The 12,853-nt window shown below is 56.9% G+C and overlaps 1 protein-coding gene across 4 annotated transcripts in view; it reads left to right on the plus strand.

The window, feature by feature from the left end:
* The first annotated feature begins 402 nt into the window (after nucleotides 1-402).
* The window catches only part of NLGN3 (neuroligin 3), a 30,605-nt gene continuing 18,154 nt past the window's right edge, over nucleotides 403-12,853 (plus strand). For 3 of the 4 annotated variants that reach the window (XM_090150418.1, XM_090150420.1, XM_031594150.2), the window contains exon 1: nucleotides 403-501. The gene's annotated coding sequence lies outside the window, so the exon portion shown is untranslated. Of the gene's footprint in view, nucleotides 502-962; nucleotides 1,303-12,853 lie in introns of those variants that run through there. The other variant, XM_090150419.1, reaches the window with a different exon arrangement.

Consider the following 12,853-nt stretch of genomic DNA (forward strand, 5'->3'; position numbering starts at 1 on the left):
AGCTGAGGCTGAAAGTGGGGATTCCAAAACGGAGCTGACTGACCCCCCCCGGGTGGTGGGAGGGGCGGGGGCTGCTCCCGTGGCTACGGGACAGCACGCCCAGGGGGAGCCCCGCTGGGTGAGGGCTGTGCGGGCAGCGCGGGGCTGCGGCCGGGGTGGGTGCGGAGGGCACTGGGGGGGCACTGAGGCGCTGCGGGGCCGCCCAGGGATGCTGAAGGACGTGCGGTGCGGCGGTGCCGGTGGGGCCGTATCGGGGTTGCCGGTGCCGCCGGGCTCGGTCCCGACGTCCGCTGCGCTCGGGGACGGTGCGGCTACCGGGGCCGCTCGGTACCACCGGCGGCAGCGAAGGGGTGCAGCGACGGCGGCCCCTCCCCCGCCCGCCCCCGCCGTGCTCGCGCCGCGCGCTCCCGGTGCGGGGTCGGGCCGGGCTGAGCGCAGCGCGGGGCGCGGAGCAGCCGCCGCCGCCCCCGGGATGGCCCAACCGCGCCGCCGCCCCCGACGGTGAGTGCGCCCCGACGGCCCCGCGGGGTCCGCACCGGGGAGGGGGGAGAGAGGGGCGGGGGGGGGAACCCGCGGGGGGCGGCGATGGGGATCCCGCGGGGGAGGGCGGGGGCGGCGGCTCCCGGTGCCGCTGTGCGCGGTGCGGGGCGGCGCGGCGGGGGCGGGCGGGCGGAGCGGCGGTAACGGCGGCGGTAACGGCGGGGGTTAACGGGGCCGGATGAGCGGCCGCGGCGAGCCGGCGGGTTGCCATGGCGACGGGCTGAAAGGGGGATTGTGCGACCGCCCAGCTGCGCGGCCCCCCCCCGGCCCGACCCACCCGCTGCGGTGCGGTGCGGTGCGGTTCGGCGGGGCTCGTCTCCATCCCGGCCCCGCACCGCCCGCAGCGCCGCGCCGCGCTGGGGGGACCCCAAACCGCGCCCGTCCGTCCCTGAGCGCGTGGTGCGGGGCGGTGCGGGGCGGTGCGGGGCGGTGCGGCCGCCGCGTGTGTGCGGGAGCGGAGCTGCGCGGGGTCCCTCCGCGCTCGGCGCTGCCGGCGGCGAAAGGAGAGCTGTGCGGGCACCGGGCCGTGCGGTACCGCTGTGGCGCGGCCGTCCCAGCAAAGCCCCCTCGCCGCTGCGATTCTCCTCCCGTCCTTTGAAGGCAGAAGCGCCCCGCACGGCGCAGGGGTGCGCGGGAGCCCCCGGGGAGCGCCGTGCCGCCCTCGGCCCCCGAGCATCCCAGCCTCGGGGCGCTCCCTCGGATAGCGGATCCGCAGCCACCGGAGCCGACGTCTGCCCGACGGTGAAGCGCTGACATTTAGAGGTCACGCTTTTAGCACTGTGCATGTCTTTGCTTCATTTGCATTTGCAGTTAGCCCAGATCTTGGCTTTGCCGCTCGCATGTGCGGTTGTCATGGTTACCTGTACATGGTTCCATGCGGAGTTGGGTTGGACACCTGCGGGCGCGCAGCTCCGCGCCTCCCCAGCACGGGGCAGAGCCGGGGGGAAACGGATGGAGCATCAGGCACAGCCGATGCAGCGCTGTGCCATTCCAGCACCGTCCGCCTGCACACAGCCCTTCTTTCCCACGAACCACGCGTGTGGGGCAGCGCTGCTGGAGGGGAGGTTGAGCACCCCGCACCTTGCAGCTGGGTCTGCCTCTTTCTAGACCCTCCGTGTGATATGGGCAGGGATGCGGTCCAGGGGAGTTCCCACCGGGGTGAGTCCTTGAGAGAGGGCACAGGAACGGGGGCTGCCCGGTCCCTGTTGGTGTTGTGTCCCAGTGGGAACAGGGAAGGATGCTGCTGGGTACCGGAGTGGGTGGGCACGTGGAGCACAGCTTACTCCGTGGCCGTGGAGGAAACTGAGGAATTCACAGCAAGGCACAGGAGGTCTGAGCGTGTCATGCAGGGCGCAGCAATGGGTGCCTGAGAGCACAGGGCATGAGTAGCCAGGCTCTGCTCTGAGGTCTTCCAGTGCAATGGTGGTTTGAACCCAAATCGCTCAGCCCCCACAGGGAAGCTGGGATGGAGCAGGAGCCACGGAAGGCAGCAAAGCTCGTGGCTGCAGCTGCCAGGATCCGCCTGGAAGCGTTCCCTGGTGAGCAGGGCTGTGCTGCTGGTTTAGGCACTGTCTGGGCTCAGCAGAGAGGTGGTGGTGCAGTGCACGGTGCTTCGCCCTGCAGCACGTGGGAGCTCTGCCCTTGCTCTGTGTTGTGTTTGCTGTGTTGGCTGCGCTGCAGGGAGCGGGCATGGGGGGATGTGTGAGAGCAAAGCTTTGTGCCAGGGAGCCGTGTTTGGGCTGGGGCTGCTTGATGAGGAGCTCTGGGAGTGCTGGTAAGGAAGCCTTGCTCCTGACACTGCAAAATGCGGAGCAGCACAGAAACATCTGCTGCCTCCAAACCGTGTCTCATTGTGAGCACAGCCCATAAGGTGCCTGGCACGTGGGGCAGCAAAGTGTGGAGCAGCAAAGTGTGGAGCAGCAAAGTGTGGGGCAGCTGGGCAATGGGGAGGTCTCAGGGCTCGTGGGGAGGGGCTCCTGAGGGTGTCCTTCAGTGTCAGGGTTCTTCCTTTGCAGAGCACTGCAGGGGCTTTGCCCAAGGTAACACTTTGCAGAGAGCAGGAGAAGCATTCTGGAGCCTGCAGTGCAACCTGTGGGTCGGTCACCACGGGGCTGGCCGGGACCCAGTGCTGGGAGCTGCTCTGTTTGTGTCTGTCTGTCTGTCTGTCTTCACCCTGTCCTGGGCCCTTAGGCAGTGCCCACGAGCGGCAGCATTGGGGCTCATGGGGCTGATAAGGGATCTGACAGAAGCACGGTTTGCTTCAGGTCTCTGTATCCAAAGGCTTGGGGGGCTCATTGGGGTGTTCAGATGCCAAGATCGTGGTGCAGCTGCAGCAAGAGACATCTGAGGGCTGACAGCATCTGAGCAAGGCAGGGTTCTTCAGGCTGAAAAAGAAACAACAAAAGATGGATATGATACATGTACAGGAATCACAGGAGGCCAGCAGAGCGGGGATGGAGGTTAACTGCTCCCTGTTTCTTTCCATGTGAGTACAAGGTCACATCAAATGCTGCTGGCGGGAGGTGCAAACCAGGAGGAGGGGTATTGCCTCTCACCAGCGTGCTGCCGGGGCACAGGAGTCCTCAGAACAAGGTGTTGTGAACAGTGAAACCTTTTGTTGGCTCTAGTAGAAGTGGGACAAGTTCAAGAAGGACAAGAGGTTCCCCGAGGACTGATAAATACACAGAGATGCACTTGGCCAGCCGCTGAGCTGCAAATTGTCCATGCTTCAGACGAACAGCAAGAAAGCACACAGGGCAAGGTGGGCCCTTGTTTTGATCCGTTATCCCCATGATGGGGAGCCAGCAGGGAGCATGGAGATCAGGGCAGCCCTTATCCTACCCCACTTCGAGCTATTCCCCTGGCACAGGGTGTCCCACAGAGCACAGGGTGCTCTATCTCATTCAAGCTGCATTCTCACCCCACTGCTGCCCCAGAGCTCATTGTACACAACAGACACTCAAGATCCCATTTTCACCTCTCCCCATCTTCTCTATGCTAGCCCTGCACTGCCTGCTCCCAGGGCAGGATCCGTGCCCTCCCCTTCTCCATCCCTGCTGCCCCTGTGGCCCACCATGTGTCCTGCTCCATCCTCAGCTCCCAGGGCATCCACAGGCTGCCTGATTTGCTCCGGTTCAGCTTATTTCTTAACACTAGGCAGCCTTTACAGTAAAACACATTAAAGGATTTTTGCCAGAGGTTTTAGGCTTTCCGCTTTTCATGCTTGAAGATAGAAAACAGGGGAGGAGAAAGCTACAAGGGAAAAATATAACATACATTTTGGATTAAATTTAAACAGCCTTCTTTCCTTGCTGCTGGCTTGCCCAGCCTCGAGTCCTCACGAGTGTGAGGGATTTTCAGAGCTGCCTCGCTGCTGGCCAGCCCCCCATCCCTCGTGTTCTTTGTGTCTTCTGCTCCATCATTCCAGCTGCAGTGGGGTTTTGCCCCCAGCTTTGCCCCCAGAGTCATCCTTGGAGGAGGAGGACAGATGCGGAGGGGCAGGGTGGATCCTGCAGCACCTGTGCCTGATTCGAGGGCACACAGTGTGAAATTCAATTTGTAGATAAGCTGTAGCAGGCCCTGGTGTCTGCGGGAGCCAGGCGGTGTCTGGAGCAGCCCAGGCTGCATGCATGGCGTGTCCTGCCTGCCAGCGCCTGGCCGGGCTGACGTCACCTCGTGCTGCTGCAGGATGTGGCTGCTCAGAGCTGTGCTGTGTTCTCCCAGGGTCTGCAGCCCCGCAGGAGCCCCAGCAGAGTGATGCTGACCCAGACTCATCCCTGGTCCCTGCACGGGGGCAGGACGCAGCTGGCAGAAGGATGCAGATGCTCCGTTACCAGCAGCAGCAGGCAGGCAGGGTGGCTTGCAAGGGTAGGCACTGAGCGGGGCTGGTGGGTGATAATTTCCCACCTCCCCACCTCCATCTTCTCATCTTCCTTTCCTGATGTTTCCAGCGAGCCTTGTTTGCTGGAGGATGCAGAAGGAGCAGGCACTGCGCTCTCAGTTTGTGCTGTTCCTCCATTCATCCCATGTGTTGCCCCGCTGGGTGCAGCTCCCTTCCCCCTGCCCCACTCCAGAGCTGTTTGGGTCTCCCACCCCCAAGGGTCACCGAGCAGTGGCTGTCATCCCAGGAGAGCCATAGTGCTGCCAAGACGTGGATCACAGCTGGTGCCACCAGGGCTGAATGGGCTCCAGTGTGGTGACATTGGGATGATCCCAGTATTCCTTGCCACTCGTGGCTTTCTAGCATGCCTGGCCCCTCCTGCTGTGATTCCAGAGGAGTGGATCTATGTGGATGCTGTGTGCACCCCTTGCACAGGGATTTGCTGTCCCTGTGGAGCTGTGCTCTGTTGCTTCGCTGCCTTGCAGGCTGACCTGGCATCCCATGCTGCAAGGCAGGGTGGTGCAGGAAGGTGATGCCAGATAGCTTGTAAGCTTATCTCTGCACAGGGAAACTGAGTCACTGCAGAGTGATTTGGCTTTCATGGAAAAGCCAGTTTCTGCTACTCTCCAACTATTTTCCTCATGTTTATTCTTTGGCCTGGTATTGATTGCCTTCAGTCTGGATCACCTCCGTGACCTGGCTCACAATTCCACCCACAAAACTTTGCTGAGCTGACAAATCGCAGTGGGCAGTGATATGAGGCAGAAATAGGTGATTGGGACAGGTGACAGTACAGGAAACAATCCTTTATCAGCTCTGCTACTGGGACCGGAGGTTCTTACAGCCACATTCCTGATTACAACCAGTGATTAAGTGGTTTTTGGCTTGCTGCTTTGAGTCAGTAAAAGTGAAACACTGACGGCTTATTTTGGGTGTAGCTATTCCCGTTCAAAGCACTCTTGGATTTTCTTGTCCACCCTCTCCAGTCGCATTTGCAGGAAGTCTTTGTATTTTAAGCTGCAGTCGGTTCCTCTCTGCCCAGCCCACCTCCTTACATTTATAGAGCCTCCTCCAGACCACGCTATTCCTTGGGAAGCATTGGCTGTGCATGCACACTGCTCTCTGGTGCTCTCAGTTTTCCTTGAGGCATGTGGGAGACGTCCTGGCCTGTTGTTAGCACAGGCAGAAGCCAGGGGAGGACAAAGCTTAGGGTGATCTGCCCTTGATCCAGCTGGTCATGGGCCTTGGTGCCCAGAAAGGAGCTCAATGGACTGGTGTACAGGAAGCTTTGTAGAAGGACATGCCATCAGCAGCTGGGTTTCATTCTTACTGTTTTATTTGGGGCATTTCAAAAGCTTCATCGCATGGAGCCAGCCTATCTGTGGCACTGATGTCTCCTTTCTTTATTAAATATCAGTCCTGCTGTTGATAAGAAAGAAGAACATGTTTGGACGAAGAGTTTTGGAAGCTTATTCCTCTGAAAAAGTGTCTTGTGTTTGCGTGATTGCTTCCTAACGAGGCTCAGCCATAACGATTAGTGTTAACCGAAAAAGTGGGGTGTTTGGTTGGGAGAGGATGTGGAAACTGCTACTCCAGCAGATGCGAGGGGGATGGCAGCGAGCAGCTGGGATAATGTCAGTGTGAAGCTGGGGAAGGAAGTGTGGGGAGCTCTGCTTGCGCCGACAGCGCGCGCTTTGCTGGGTGAGATTTGCACTCCAGTCGCTATCTGCCGAGTGTTGATCTCAGATCTGCGAGCGAGCTTATATTGCTTTAAAGTAGGTGCCTGGTGCTTGTTTGTGATGTGTTGGAGAGCGAGCATGTTGTCTTGGCGTGAACCCTGCGCTGATGCCAAGGGTTCGCTGAAAGCAGATTGTCAGTTTGCTCTCGAGCAGACGTCTGGAAATTCTGGGGTTCTGTGGATGCTTGCACTGTCAGTTAACCTGCTTGCACAGAGCGAGTGTTGGAGCAACTCTGCCATTTCCAAAGCTCTGCTTCGCTTCTCCAGGCAGCGTTGTCCATGCGGGTGGTGGTGCGGGGCTCTCGGCTCCCGGTGCTGAACGGACAGCTCCGGGCCGCCCGGGCAGCGGCTGTTGATGGGGGGAAAAGCTCTTCCCAGGGGTGGGCGTGGGATGGGCCCCCCAGGGCAGTGGTGATGGCACCGAGATGGTGGAGCTCAAGGAACGTCTAGACAACGCTTTACAACAGAAGGTTTGGATTTTGGGTGATCCTGCATGGGATTGGGCTCAGTGGTCCTTGTGGGTCTCTTCCTGTTTGGGTTCTTCTGTGGTTCGAGGATTCCAGGAGTAGCTGAGGACACTGGCTATTGTCAGGCTTGGAGAATGGGAGGGTGAGAGGTGACCTCCTTACTCTTTACAGCTTCCTGAGCAGGGGACATGGGGAAGGAGGTATTCGTCTCTTCTGGTTTCTAGTGACAGAATGGCTCAAAGCTGAGCCAGGGAGGTTCAGACCAGTCATTAGGAAAAGGTCCTTCAACAAGAGGCTATTTGGCAAGAGAGCAGGCAGTAGAGAGGTGGTTGATGCTCCATACTTGTCCATGTGTGAGGCATTTGAGTAATGCTCTCAGTGATGTGTTTTAACCTTGAATTGGCCCTGAAGTAGTCTGACACTTGGACTCGGTGATTTTTGTAGCTCCCTTCCAACTGGCACTACTCTGCTCTCCTCTGTTCTATCTGTCCTGCCAGCCCATTTAGGTCGCCCTACAGCAATGCCCCATCTGGCTATTGCAAAGGGCGCAGGAAGCAGCATGTGCAGCATCCCTATTGCAGAGGCTTCTCCTCAGGGCTCTGTGATCTGCCAGCCTGGGTCAGGCGCTCCTCCTTGGCTGCCAGTTGTTCTGGCTGGAGAGCAAGTGCGTGTGTGTCTGTGCCAAGGCCATGGCATTGTGCTTGCTGTTTAGACAGTGGTTCTCATTAGCCTCTGCCCCTGCAGAGAAGCATTTGTGAACTGAATCTGTGCAAGCAGCAAGGTGAGGGAGAGAAAAGCCGCTGCCGTTTCTTTGTGCTGAGATCAGGGATGCCGCAACGTGAGATAATCCAGATTATTCCTACCCAGAACGTGGCACTGAACGGCCTACTTCCAGCAGCTGTCTGTGAGCAGCACAGGAGCCTGGCAGCCCACCAAGAGGCCGCTGCTGCCCTCTTCGCAGCCAGAATCCGTCCCGTGGAGCCTCTTGCTAACACGGAGCAGATGCTGGCTGTGCACGTGGCCCCAGCTTTCTGCACGCTCCTGGGACGCAGTGAGTGGGAAGGTCAGTCACAATCGAGCCCAGCTCAAGGTGAACGGACCCGAGCCCAAACTGCCTGGACTTTCAAGCACAGTTGTCCTCGAGTCCTCTATTGAGGCCGCCAGCTGCTTGCATTGGCAGTGTGGGTGCTGACCACCTGCTGTCCCCACTGCAGCGCTCACTGCCCGTCCTTCAACAGTACTGCCATTCTGCCTAGTGATGCTGAGAAACTTCCTGCATTTTTGGAGCTTCTGGTGCTAAACCGGAGCTGGAAAGGAGCCAGGCTATGCCACCCACTGGGTTTGTGCCTTCTGGAGCAGACAGGAGCAGGGCATCAAACGATGCGCTGGATTCGACACCAAAAATATCTGAAAAGGCTGCAGTGTGGGCGAGGAGAGGGCTGCTTTCCTCCTGGTGCCCTTCCCGAGGCAGCAGGCTTTGCTCCTTCATGGAGGACCTGCTGTCACAGCAGGAGACCATTGGCACCGCAGCAGAAGTAGCATTGAAATCCTCAGTTTCTAAAGATTTGGGGTAATGTTTTTTCTGTTCTGAATGGGAGCTCTCGAGGATTTTGGCACATGTCTGGGAGTTGTCAGAGAGTTTCTGTCCCGTGTATGTTCCTGCAGTGTTGAGGAACTGAACTGACACTCCTTGTGAGGTCTCTCATCTTCTCCCCAGGGCAATGGATGCGCAGTGAAGTGTCTCATAGGCTTCTGGTGTTCAGCTTTGTTTAAGCATTGTGATGCTGTGGGTAGAAGTTAGGAAAGGCAAGCCACAGGGAAGCACCTGGTGATTGGAAGCAAATAAGGGTGAGGTTTGTGGCTGCTTTTCTTCTGAACCACCGGCGTGACTGAGGTGCTGAGCTATAGGAAGTTGTGCAGATGATGCTGGGCTCTGGGAAAGACCTGCAGAGCACAGAGGACAGCTGTGGTGGGCTTCGCTCTGCTGGGAGTCTCCCGAAGTGCTCTGCCCCATCAGAGCCTCCCAAATGCTGCCAGTTTCATGGACAAGGTGGCTGTTGTTTGCCTGGATGGCATCAAACAGAGGGCAGGGACAGAACACGCCAGTCAGGGTGATGCAAAGTGTGTGGGACCATGCAGGAGGGACTCAAAGGTATCCAGCTCTTCAAGTTGGAGGTTAGGAAGAATTTTTCTTTGAAGAGCAGTGCTGCACTGGCACAGGCTGCCCAGGGAGTGGTGGGGTCACTGTCTGTGGAGATGTTCCAGAACCATGGGGATGTGACATTAGTTATGGGCATGGTGGGGTGGGTTGGGCTTGGGCTTGGTGGTCTTAGTCATCTCTTCCACCCTGAATGAATCTATGATTCTAAGGTGTCACTTGGTCCTTCCACCTGCCCTGCAGTGCCCTTTGCTGAAAACTGTGCCTTTGCTTTTTCCTACTGCACACTTGTCTTTCCTTTCTTAATGTGAAATTGTCACCTGCCTAGCACCAAGTTCAGCATCAGACTGTTGTGGGTGGTTTTTTTTGCAGCAGCCTTTACATGTTATAAAGCTGCATCTGCTGCCATGTCTTGTCTGCACCAGCACCGGTCTCCCAGGCTTTTGTTTGAGGCCATGCTCCCTGGGCTTTCTTGCAGCCTTGCTGGTATTCTGCAGTCCATCTCAGCTGGCCCAAATCTTTTGGAGGAGTGAGGTGGCTCTTCAGAGGAGACCATCATAATTGCTTCATGTATCTTTGCAAGCTGGAGGAAAGCAGAATAATTAAAGGCACTTCATACATCTTTATAAGCTGTCCTTTCTCTCACCCTTCTGTACTTGCCTGACAGTGACATGCTGGCTCATGCTCCATCTGTGCAGCCCCGTGACCCTTCTGGCAGCAGTGCTGTTGCCTTTTCTCCCCCCAGCCCACATTCACGCTGTTGGTTTCTCCCATCAGTGGTACCTGGCCATGCCCATCCCTTCTGAGCCCTTGTTCTAGCCTGTCTGTTGAGTTCCAGCCCTGGCCTCTAAAGCACTGGGTGACAAGTGCAGATTTTAAAATGTACTCTGTACTGTCATTTACATCATGCAGGGAAAAGCTGGGCGGTGGCAGCAGCAGGGCAGACCTGCCTGAAACCCTGTGCATCTCCTCTGAGTGTAAGCGAGACCCACCTCTAACCACCTATTAGTGTGCACGAGCTCTGGGGCACAGGGACACATCAGCCCAGCGGTGCTGCAGCTTCTGTGCTCTGTGGGGTTTCTGTAGCATCGCTGACCAGGCACTGGCAAAGGTGTGGATCCAGCTCATCTGGCTGGCGCGGGGACGCCCGGCTGTGCATCTGCAACCGCAGCTTGGCGGGATCCGCCTGCTCAGGTTTCCATGGAGAGCGTCTTGTTGTTGGGGAGGGAGCAGCCTGGCAGACAGTACAGTCATGGAAATACCGATACAGCGTTTGTTTTCCAAGATGCATGAATAAAATCATTAACAGTTAGCAGCCTCACTTCCTCCGCTCACACCACCCGCCCTCGGCGGTCTGGCAGGACGACCCGGGATGCCCGCAGTGTCTTTATTCTCCAGGCTCCTCGCTCACACGCTCATCTCGGTACCCCCAGCTTGGCTGTATCTGCCCAGGCGAGCCGGGTCTCACTTCCAGTTGGCAGCCTCCATTTCCTACTGGCAGCCTCAACCACTCATGGGAGCGGCAGGAGAAGCCTTGGGCAGCTCACCCCGGGGATGCTTAGCTCCCACATCTCATGGGACGCGATGAACCATCCCCAAACAGAATGTCTCAGCTCAGATCTCTGTTACTGCACGTGCTTGGGAAGGCTGGGGAAGTTCCACTGAGCAGAGTGGAGGCGGCCATGTGGGGCTCCTGCATCCAACAGCACTGCTGGCGGCTGAGCCCTCGGTGGAAAGGGCTGAGCGCTGGTGTTCATGGCAGTCTGTCAATATTAAATTAAGGCTAAATTCCCATCCTAAATGTTATGTTAACACGAAGTTACAGCGGAGAGCGCAGAGCGCAGAACAGCAATATGAGGGTAAGATGTGTTCCGGGGGTATTGTAATCATCCCAAATGAGGCATTTGAAACCCAGGGAGTTCCAGATTTAGGGTTTGCATCGTTTTTGTTTTTGTAATTGAAAAACAATCCAAACATAGGAAGGCTTGGGAGCGTGTTGCTGAGATTGTTTGGGTGCCTTTATTCTGCGCAGTGGGGACATGGGCAGATGGAGGAAAAAGGTCTTTAAAAAATGATGGAACCAAATCTGGAATTACAAATGTTAAAATAGCGTGATCTGGATTTTATTGTTAGCGTGTTGTGGCTCTCCAAGGTAACATTAGGGTTGTTGGGTCTTGGCTGTGCATTTCTGTATCAGGACATGTTTGGCTATTGCTAATGCAACTCACCTCTAATGCTTCACAAAGCTCATAATTTGAGACAATTGCAAATCCTGGAGCATAATTTTATTTGTGTTATGGATGTGTACTTGGAACTTTAATTCTATCATAACAGACTTTTTCCCCTGTTTTTTTAAGAGCTGTTAAAGGAGCCATGGGTGAGGATTAGAATATCATAATAGCCGAACTCCAGAGGGCTGCAGGAAGAAGCATGTTTGGGTTATGGACTCTTTGTCACAGTGACCCACGGATCCACAAGGGTGGGAGGTGGGCGGTGAATTCAGCCCTGATTTTGCCATACCTGGTGCTGTGAGAACCCTCAGCTGAGACTGCTGGAGTAGCCATGCCCAAGGCAATGCATGGTCATGGCTCTGGCAGAGCATGGAGCCAGGGAAGCCCCAGGGCTGTGGTGTGTGTGCTCCTGGAGAGTGAGAGCGATGGCTGGGCAGTGAAATGGCTCTGCTGGGAGTCACGGTTGCTATCAAAGCTGCCTGTAGCTTCCAGGCGTGCCAATGAGATATGACAGTCATTAATAATTTGGCTTCATCCTAACATGTGTCATCCAAAGGAACCTGGGCAGATGATGTAGGCTGGATATCTTGCCTTCCAGCAGCGCTGCACGCAGCAGTGGGGTCTGAAGCAGCTCCAGAACCCACACAAGAACACAGCGACTGCAACGTGCTGTGGGGGCCCAGTCTCATTGCACTCTGCGACGCTGCAAGGCAGAGTTCAGTGTTGTGCTGAAGCATTGCAGAGAACGTTGGATGAATGATGGCTTTTTTCTGGAGCTGGGGTAGTGATGGCAGCGCCGGCAGTGGTTCAGTAACAGCAGTGCTCAGGGTATCAGAACATCTCACCTGCCTCCCTGTATGCTTCTTTTGCTCCTATGTTGTGTTTCATAGGCTTCAGCACCTGTTTTGGTGATAGAATACCAGTGTAGGTCTTCTGTCCAGGTCTTGGGTGTTGCAGTGGGTGCAGCCACTCCTTGCTGCTGAACCTCACCACCCCCCTCCCCATCTGGAACTGCTGCTGTCTGCAGGCTGTGGAGCACGTCTGCTTTCCTAGCCTTGCTGCTCAGGCGGAGTGGATGCAGCAATATGATTTTCTGGGCTGAGTGTTTCTTATTATGCCTGTCAGACACTGATTTCTGAGCCTGTTGTGTTCTCTGGGCATGCCAGGAGGGCAGGCACAGCACAGTCCCATTTCCTTAATGACCGGCAGTGAATTGGCTGCACATGTGCAGTGCAGATTTGAGACGCCCTCCGTGTATTTTTTTTTTTCTCTGCGGATTTTCCCCGTTGGATGAGGTGTTCTCCATTTGTGGAGTCCCTGCCCAGCTGAGCCTTTAACAGAGCATCTTCCTTCCATCTGCACACAGCCCTTATTTTGTGCTCCAATTATTCCAAGGCAGCTCTGCTCCCATCCAAGCTTTGGAGAGAATTACCAGGTGGGCACCTGAGGATGTTCTGGGGCAAAATGGAGGTGCTCTGTCGCTGCTGCCATCCCTGTCAGGGTAAGGAGATGTGGCTGAGATAAGGCCAGCAGCCTCTGCTCCCCTCCCTGAGCAGTGCCCTCAGCAGTGCACAGGCACCTAGTGAGGCTAGGATGTGGCCTCTCACCAATGCTGGGAGCTCATGGGTGAATGTGGCCTCGGTGTGCACATTGAAGGGAGCTGGGGGGAGGCGGGGAGGCCCTTACATAAGCCCTGCATGCAGCAGGAGGAGCGGGGAGGGGAAGGGCAGTGCGCTGAGAATCCAGGCAGCCTCCAGCGAGGGCTTCCCAGGAGCAGCTCTGTGCTGACACACGGCCGTGGATCCCTGGCCTTGGCCATCCACCCATTATCCGTGTCCC

This window comes from Phasianus colchicus, chromosome 14, assembly GCF_987193195.1.
Source record: "Phasianus colchicus chromosome 14, bPhaCol1.hap1.1, whole genome shotgun sequence".
Taxonomy (NCBI): Eukaryota; Metazoa; Chordata; class Aves; order Galliformes; family Phasianidae; genus Phasianus; species Phasianus colchicus.